This window comes from Alosa sapidissima, chromosome 20, assembly GCF_018492685.1.
Source record: "Alosa sapidissima isolate fAloSap1 chromosome 20, fAloSap1.pri, whole genome shotgun sequence".
NCBI classification, from domain to species: domain Eukaryota; kingdom Metazoa; phylum Chordata; class Actinopteri; order Clupeiformes; family Clupeidae; genus Alosa; species Alosa sapidissima.
The window spans coordinates 6,055,750-6,065,679 of NC_055976.1; the positions used below are offsets into that span (position 1 = coordinate 6,055,750).

Genomic DNA, 9,930 nt, shown 5'->3' on the forward strand with positions numbered 1-9,930 from the left:
AAATAGGCGAGTGCAGATGCATGTAGGCTATACTCTGCTAGTCACAAACAGGTTTTAGTAAAGCAAGGTTTAGTGGAATCCCTGTTCCATATGTGACCAACAGGGTGTCTTTATGCACACTAACCAGAGAATCTACACTTTACCAATCTGTATGCAGGCTGCCAAATGAAGGAACAGTATTGGAGCTGATGTTATAAGAAAATATACTTTTATTAACAGATAACAGACAGACACACATTAAACAAATAACAAATTTTGGCACCAGGAACAATGTTCCGCATAAATTACAGCACACAATCTCGAAGAATGAGTGAATACACCACAACACTTCACACTATATGGACAGTGCACAAACATACACTGATAAGGTTACACTGGGTTTCAGACACCACACTCAAATAGACACTGCAAACAAATTACTGTTTATATAGGGACTCTTGCACACTGCCCTAAGCCAAGACAACATGAGAACAAATACAGACAGACATTAAACAGACACACACAGAGAGACAAGCGGATATTATAGACGGTAAAACTATGATAGGCTGGCCTCCACTGATGGCGCAGCACAAGACAGTCGTGACGCAGACAGGCTAGATTCCGTCACATAGGTTACACAACACACACAAGTAAACAATGAAACAGTTACAAGCTCAGGAAAAACAGTGGCTGGCTGAACCGACGAAGGCAGTCCTCCTGCAATCAAAAGCATCGATACAATATAATGCTTTGCCAGGTTAAATAGTGACGTAAGCTATAGATATTCACGCCAAAATTGAGGCATACCTCACTTTAGATGGGAAACTGCAGTCAGCTGGTTACCGTGAGCTGCAGATGCTCTAGTCGCTAGCTATGGAAACAATGGCATATTGGAGGAAAGTCAGATGCCTGATTTTAAAAGCAACAATTTGTATTGCTACGTAAACACAACAAATTAACTTACATTCTTAAAAACAGTGTGGATGAGATACAAGCTGTATGCACTCGCTTTAGTTTTAACGTGACTGAACCAGTATGGATAGTAAACAAGCTGTATACACTCTCCGATGTCGGCGTAGCTTCTGTCTGGACAATGACAAACAGGAAAGAGTCAGACCTATAAGTACTAGGCTTCGTATCAACCAGGGAAAAGGGAGCTAGTAACTTACATTCTTAAAACCAGTGTGGATGTACTAGTCGCTGTGTACTCTCTATTGTAGCGAAGTTTCTGTGCAGCATGCACCGTTTGAGGTTCATAGTCACGCGCCCCAGGCTGAGCTACAAAACAAACAGTTGGCCAAGTCAAGCACTAACACATGAATACAAGAGTTAAACATAAATAGGACAGTCTGAACAGTCTAAAAGAAACTTACAATCTCCGCTATGCACCACCGACACACCAACTTCCTGATTCACCGTTTCAAACAGACCGCTCTCATGTCCTCTTGTCAGCTGGCTAATTTAAGCGCTATACCACCTGGTCTAATCAATTAGCACCTGAAAGCAGGGCATCAAGCTGCATTCCCCATTTCCCCCATCGTACCCGCTACACATACAATCTCGAAGCATATTCCTTCAAATGCGCTGCTGACTATCAAAATATCGATGCGCTGTTTGAAGTTGTGCTGCTTGCTGTTAAAGGGAATGACCGATGTCATTCTCATTGGTTTAAAGCAGTGGTCACCAACCTTTTTGAGCCCAAGATCCCTGACCTGAACAAAGGCAAGATCTACCTTGAAGCGTCAAAAGAGAATCAAAGCCAAAATACTTCCAATTTAAGGCCTTTTATTTAGGTAAATGTATCAGGTCAAAAATATCACCTCCTCCACCCCCTTATAAAGGCGTCAATGAGATAACAACACTTAATATAGTCTTTACTTACATGGTTATGGTTTTGATTTTCTAATTGGAGTAAGTGTCTGTGTCAACACATGTCATGATAAATTTGATAATGTTTGATCGCTGTTTTGGTATGAAGCCTCTTTCATGTAATGAATGCACACTCTAGAAAGCGAAAGTAACCTAGGCCTAGGCCTGTGATGCGCTCCGTGTCTAGCTGTCTGTGCATGTCCGCAATCGATTACGTTCTTTAAATGGAGAACAAATTCCTGACAGTTCCTGATCGCTAAACATTCGTTTCATTTTCTGTCAGTTAGCAGTTGATGTAGAAGCACCTAGCATAATTTGACTTCAGGGGTGACGAGTCCTGTAGTGAGAGAGAGAGAGAGAGAGAGAGAGAGAGAGAGCGCACCTGCAAAGTGGTCCTGTGTGCGTGTCTCCCCTTGGGGTTACGTCCGGTTCAAGTCAGAAGTTGGTCCGTCCAGTCCCACATTCACGCCGCTCCATTATTAGATTAACGTTATCAGACAGAGCTGTAAAATGTGTGCGGGAATGTCTTGCGTTACGATGGCTATAGTTGCGGGTCTTGAATAAACCATGTGCTATACCCGCAAGCACTGGCATTTAGGCCCTGTAAATGTTGGCGAACGTGTGGGAATTTAGTGACTGTGTGTTTATTTTTCCTTTATTATACGGCTCTTTACAATGCAAGTAGAGTGCTCCATTGACTTGAATGGGATTTCCGAAAGTTCTAGCTGTCAATGGCAACGGAGTTTGCGCTTGGAATTTCATTCAAAAGTGAAAGCAGACGGTTGATCAGCTGTGTTCTAAAGAATGTTTGATTCAAGTTCAGCGTGTGTTGCGAACTATTTGTTTCTCAGCAAAAGCCACGACGAAACGGTAACAAATAAGTGTAAAGAGACATATCATGAAGTTTATTTTTTCGTTTTGGCAAGTAGCCGTATAATAAGCGGGATAATGTATAGAACGCCTGTCATTATGGGAAAATAAGTCCCTTCAGGGCGAACCAAGCCGGTTCGCCCTGTCGGGACTTATTTTCCCCAATATTGACCGGCGTTCTATACATTATCCCTTACTTAATTCTCGGGATCTACTGGGTAAGTCCTAAAGATCTACAGGTCGATCGCGATCGACAGGTTGGCGATCACTGGTTTAAAGGATGTTACACCCAAAACACACCCATTGAGATTAAGAAGCATAAGAACAACCCTTATGCGCCCGGCGCCCAGCGTTGAATGAATATGGTGGTGAATATGGACTGGCCATGCCTTTAATGTCTTTGCCTCTGCCTCTGACCATCCGTTTCTGATCGCCAAGATAGGGCCCATAGATAAAATGGACATAAGAAAATGGTTATATGGTGCTTCGGTTGGTTTGAAATGGACTTAACCCAAAGTGCACAGACGACTGGTTCAGCACTAATGTTCATTCACCTGCAACTCTTTTAATAGTACGTCTTGTGCTTTTAATTCACTGTTTGATGCCAGCCTTGGATTTCACGATTTTGCTTATGCAAATTGTTGAATGGCTGCATTTATACTGTGTAAGTGGACTTTTCTTTGCTTTTTCTAATTAAGGCATAAGTTAATGAGGCACACATTTGAGGGAGGGAGGGGGAGAGAGAGAGAAAGAGAGATAGATAGAGAGAGAGAAAGAGAGATACAGGCAATAATAATTAATTTCCCCTCACGTGTGTATGAAGCATATGATCTGATTTGCCGATTAAAACATGTATTCCACTCAGATGGCTATAGCTACTGTACCAGTCTACCATACAGTGGGCATCACTTTCAAATGGCCACTTCAGTCGCGCATTACGAGGTGTGAAGCTGCGTGAAGCTTTAGTACCACTTTCAGCCACTGTGCGTTGCTCTGCCACTGTACATCGCTCTGCCTGCCGCCCCTTCTGAAAAAACTCGATTTACCTCGATTTAAGCTACTTGGGTATGGCTTAAGTCTTGACTACTGGTAACGAAAATCGAAATCGAAATTTGCTGTCTACATTATTGTCAGTGTTGGGGTAACGCAAAACAGTGGTGTGATAATTGAGCCAGTAGAGAAATAACTGTTCAGAATGAATCTGTAGCCTTGGGTAGGCTTCTGCGACGTTTTTAACAGGCTACGCTATAGAGACTTAGACAACTATGACCCACGTTTTTGTTTCGTAAATTAATTTGCCCTACTTCTTGACTGCAATGTAGTCAATTGACTGCTTGACATGTCATTTTTATTTTTCTGTACAATAAACAAATACATCTGCTTTATGCCGCAGAATTACATTCATATTTGGAACTTACATAGGCCTAGTCCAATGCATCGTTACACTACGTTAGTGTTTCCCAAAACCATAGTAGCAACGAACGTTCGCAACCACTATCGTAAAGTTGTGTAGTTACAACTACACCTCTCGACCTGTGGTAGAATGCTAGTAGAAGCATAGTTCCAGGGATCTTCATGTCAAAGACGTCACTGACGCCAGTTATTTGTTTGCAAATTAATAATTATAAATATATTTAGGTTTCTAATTGATATTTACACTTCTAACCACCATACATCCATATTTTAAAATGCCCAAGGCAGAAAATACATAAATTAAAAGTCAATTTGCAGCCTTGTGCACGTAAGTAAAAGTCACACACCTGCAGATAATAATAAGGTGGTGCGCACTTTTTGACGAGTCAGCTGAGAATATGTTATATGTTTACGCAAACCAAGCCAAGAAGGCGGATTCTGATTTTGATAATAATATGATCTGCACAAAAGATAAACTTAGGTAAACAACGAAGTCAATATTGTTGTCAAAATCTTCGATTCGAACTCTTGGACAGGGGACTGGTAACTGCTGTGCAACGGCGGCTGTCATCTGCCGGCCTTAACGCAATGCGCCACAGAAGTATGTGCAGGTGCCCGTTCAAGTGCTACTAAACGTCATTAACCACCTTAGTCCAGACTACTAATTTTGGAAACTATCATGGTCCAAACTTACAGTACTATGTAAGTACGACAGTTTTGGGAAACAGTCGTAACTTATATGTTGGTTAGTTGAACGATGCATTCTGTTAGTAAAAAGCTAACCTCCGTAGTTGTACGGGAAACGCACCCCATGTAGGCCATTAGCAATCTGTTTATTTTATTTTATGAAGCCTACACAGTAGATCACATGCCACATTCTCACTTTCAATAGACAGATGCAATAGCCATTGGTCAAGTATTGAGTATAAAGCAATTAAGATTGTACCCTATACAAAAAGTACTTCATACTATCATAAAACTTTGTTAAAACGAATAGCATTTTGCAACTTGACAAAACACTGGATTAAATATCGTAGGCACAGGAGAAAACTTGTACATCCATTGGCCCGTGGGGAGATCACATGCCAGTTGCCTCTCCCTTCAGTGCTATGACTCGTTCGGCTGTGAGCTTTCGCCAAAAAAAACTCTATTGCAGATATCAATGCGTCTTTGTTCATGGGTTTGGCCTCACAGCAGAGGCTTAGACAACTATGACCCACGTTTTGGTTTCGTAATTTGCCTTACTTATTGACTGCAATGTAGTCAATTGACTGCTTGACAGGTTATTTTTATTTTTCTGTACAATAAACAAATACATCTGCTTTATGCCGCAGAATTACGCACTTGGCCAGCCTATAGAACGGGCACATTTTGGAGATAATCGAGAATGTACGCACGCAAGAATCTGTAGGCTATTTGTAGCTGGTTACCAGCAAACAATGTTTAATGCATTAACTCAAGACGTCAAACCTTTTCTAAACAATACAAACAGTAATGATGCAGCAGGCAGCAAATATAGAAGTCATTTCCAGTGGAATGTGACAGGGCCCTCAGGTTTATCCAACTAAATGGATGAGGACAGAGGCAGTAGTATAAACAATGTTATATTTATTATTTCTTTTCTTTGTTTAAAACGGATGGCAGGGGCGTACAGTAGGTAAATCCGATAAAAACAAAATCACAATACACAACACAAAATAATCAAAGAAAACAAAAGGTAATACACATAACCATAGATTAAATGCCCAGTGGATTGGTGGCTGCTACACGGCCTGAATTAACACAGGTACAGTAACCCTCGGATGGCTGCCCAGCCCCAAAAGTGATCTATGGCCATACACACACACAAACACAAGTGTAACACTCAAGCTTTCTAAATACAACCCACACGAGTATAAATAGGTGTTCAGTACACGCTCAACCACTAGAATGTGCCCTCACCGCAAACTAGGGGAAGGCGGCAGTCCTAGAGTACCTTAACTGTGTTACCTAATAGACCTAGCAGGCCATACTAGTAAACAGGGGGAAGGAGGGGGCATTCAATAAAGGAAACAATACAAGACAAAACAAAAACAAGACAAACACGCTATTCAGCGCCAGTGGAGTGCTACCGATACAGCTACAATGAATAGCAGAAGCTATAATGAACTAATACTACCTGGGACATAGACCCCTATGGCCCAAGAGTAACAGTCTACTGTGTGGAGAAACTAGGTTGGGAGTCACAAAGAACTCAATATGAACTAATACCACCTGGGGCATAGATAGTCCCCTATGCCCCAGGAGTAACAGTCTCCCATGTGGATAAGCTAAGTCAGGGGTTACAAGAACCCATTAAAAACTAATACTACCGGGGGGGAGGGATAAGTCTCAATAGCCTCGGAGTAACAGTCTGAAATCGCTAACTGGCTGCTAATATGAGCTCAGGGATGGCAACAGCACCACACCTGGTCGTGTAACAGACCCTGGCAAACAGTGTAAATGCACCAGTGTATCACACTCAGACAAGCATACAACACAAAGAAAATAAACCAACACAAACAAGCATACCGTACATCCAACTTTGACGTGCTGTTAGTTTAACACTGACTAATACCAAAAGAAACTCTAATGGGGGAAAACAGTGGTCAAACTGTAATAGACAGCCAGCTGTGATCTACAACAGAGAGAAACGTTTAACACCCTGGTCCATGGTTATGTCGCATTTCATAACAATACACAACAGTTTTTATCAAGTTTAATTGTTCATAAGTCAAGCGACATGTAAAAAAGAAAACATTGTACCAGATACATATTTAAAATAGGACCGTTACACTGTTAGAACAATAAACAATGCCTACCTCGGCCTTTTCCACAATGTGAGCTAGCCCAGGGGAACAGGAGCAGAGGAGGGAAGTGTGTCAGCTATAAAAACAAGGGAGCGAAAATTACAGACGCTGCATGCTGTTGTTTGGCCCGTATAGCTAACTTAGTCTGCTCACATTAGTTGAGTGTTTGACCATAGCTATTGCAATGTTGCTATTGTAAGAGGCCTACCTCCACGTCCAGCATTCGCATCACAGGGAAACAGGAATAGATAGGAGATGACAGTCTATAGCAAGATGAGCCAAATGTTACGACACTACAACCACCTGCCCCGTGTTCAAACTACGTGGCTAAACACAAACTCTCACTTTATGCTATTACCTACATGTCAGACAAACGTTCGTGGTCTACGGCAGTGGCAACAACTCACATTAAAAGTGTAAGGAGTACATGAAACATTCCACCTACCCAGACCACAGCGAGGAAGTTGTTCGCAACCAAAACCCAGCATAAAGTGCGCGGTTTGTACCGACCAGCGACAAGCAACTTGCGTACCAAACAATTTGGGAGAGCTTCTTTTGTGTTTGTCGGGAAGGAAGTTACGTACCCATGACCCCCAGCCCGCACGCCCAGGTGATTGCAATTAGTCGTGATCCTGACCTGATCACAGGAAGAACAAAATGCTGAATGAAGCCCAAAGGTATGAAGGCATATCTGGCAAGTTGTTATTTTTTGAAGACGTAAATGGTTGGGCTATAGGCCTAGTTTGCAAGAAGGAGACATAAAGCGTGAGCATGCCACACTATCCACAGCTGTGGTAGCGGGGGGTAGGAGGATTACTGTTAGCGCAGGATGTATATAAAATTCTTCAACAGAAGGCCTGACTCGAATGCAGGCTTGCCCAAAAAAAAAGGCCTGTGGTTTGCGCAGCCTAGGTCAGTGAGTTAGGAGTCCTCTAGACTTCTTTTAAGCTGTCTCAGAGGTGGAAAGTTGCGTTCGTTGGGGGCAGGGCCGGATTAACAATTCAGCCCCTTGGGAACAAATGTCTGATGCCCCCCCCCCCTGCCCCCCAGCCAAAGTGAATCGGGCGGTAGTAATAGGCCTATCTGAGGCCAAGCCTCACCAAGTAGCCCGTTTGTTTACAACTAAAATTACATTTAATTAAACTGTCATTTAATTAAACAACTAATATGTCACGCAAATCAATTAACTATTGTAGGCTACCATTAATTAATAACGTAGGCAACACCCAGGTAACATGTTGTCCAGGCTATCTGAAACAAGGGGTTGCCTCTCATCTACAACAACTGGTTACCTTGGGCTGCTACAGTCGTCAGTGCACTGTAGTGAAATTAAGCGGTCACCCGCGGATGACCGCGGTCACCCACGGTTATGAGTCATAAACAAAATATTGTAATGATATTCGGGTCATTTGCGGGCGGGTCAGTTAAAATTAATTAAATATATATTTTCTACAAATAAGCCTACTTAAAATATCATGACAAGGCTAGCATCAATACAGTAAAGCATCAATACAGTAAAGTCAACAGTAAAGAAGCTGAAGATGCGAGTTAAAATAATAAACACCCCTTCAGGAAAAGCGATATAGGCTATGGGAAATATTGGGAAAAGTTCTTAAAGAAGATGACAGTAGTACAAGTTATGGTCTATATAGGCCTACTTCTTGCGAAGCCATTTAAAAGTATGACAGCCAAAACGGGCAGCCTGCAGGAATAAATGTTATGGCACAGACTACACAGCCATATCTACCGGTATGTATAGGTTCGCACATGCATAAAAGTTACCTTAGTTTGTTGTGTTTGTGACTTTAAACAGTGGATGTGCTTTAGTAAATGTGCTTTGTGCTTCATTCAGCATTATAAACCAGTTATTACGCTAACGTTTTGACCAGCAATGTATCTCTCTTGCCTATACCTTGCCTCACCATTGTTTTCGAAAGAAAGATGTATGTCCATGGCCTTCAAATCTTATCCTAGTGTTCTAATCCTTGGTGGTTGCGTGCGTGCTTGCGCTCTTATTCTCATTCTTTCTCCTGCGCAAACATTATGTCCTGCATGCCTACTGCGTGTAGTTCTACTGCATAAAGTTTCGCAACTTTACAGAAATGGCCTACTGTCACACTGCATGCAGGCTATAACCAAAAGCACACATTTTGTAAATAAGCGGGTCGGATCGCGGGTCGGGTATAATTTTGTCCTAATTAATATTCGCGGTCCGAGTTGCGGTCGGGTTGATTAAAATATTGGGCGACCGCGGGCCGCTTGTGACCAAACCCGCGCAACACTGATAGCACACCAGACCGCGATGTCTTCAAGGGTTGAATGAAGGGAAGTCAATAAACATTCTTAATTTTCGAATGTCTTTGTCAGGGAACATCTGACAAAAACAAAACCATAGGCCTGGTAGTAGCTCAGACAAGGAGTTATAAGATAAAGGCAATACCATTTGTGTCACCAAATGCAGTTCAGTGAATTAGCAAGATACCATCAGAAGCCAACAATCATAAAGCACCTGTGCGCGCGCACGCACTCTCTCCCCTGCGCATGCAGCTGTCTGCGTGTTGTAGGCTATATTTGCGTGAGTTCTTTCTATCTGCTTTACTTTTGTGAGTTGCGACCACCTAGGCTATGTTATAGACGTTCTATGAGGTACCAGTGTTTAGCTGTGTCACAAAACAATAAGCTTTGTCAGACTACTTTTAAAATGATATTCAGGGCTATATACATTTTAAACATTCGGGGCTGAAGACCCGACAAAGCCTTGCGTTAATTCTTCAGATGGGAAGTGTCAGGATTTTTCATAAGAGAGACGCTCTCATTGGTGGTTAGTATATGGAGTAGGGAATTGACAGCAACATATCCAATCACATTATGAGAGATGCTGAATTTAACATAAACTGCGATGTTTGATTTTAAATTAATATAAATTTAGCCGGGACTGTAAGCTGGCACATGTGGGTGCTCGATGTTTTCA

General features: G+C 42.1%; 1 long non-coding RNA gene across 2 annotated transcripts; it reads right to left on the reverse strand.

The window, feature by feature from the left end:
* Window positions 1–263: 263 nt before the first annotated feature.
* Window positions 264–8,484, reverse strand: LOC121694632. Of its 2 annotated transcripts, XR_006025848.1 has the most exons (5): window positions 8,473–8,484; window positions 1,353–1,538; window positions 1,149–1,257; window positions 944–1,065; window positions 264–696 (listed from the first exon to the last, which is right to left on the reverse strand). It is a non-coding gene; the product is annotated as an uncharacterized LOC121694632 (long non-coding RNA). The 2 variants fall into 2 exon arrangements; XR_006025847.1 differs by lacking the exon at window positions 264–696 and having other exon boundaries at window positions 858–1,065.
* Window positions 8,485–9,930: the final 1,446 nt, after the last annotated feature.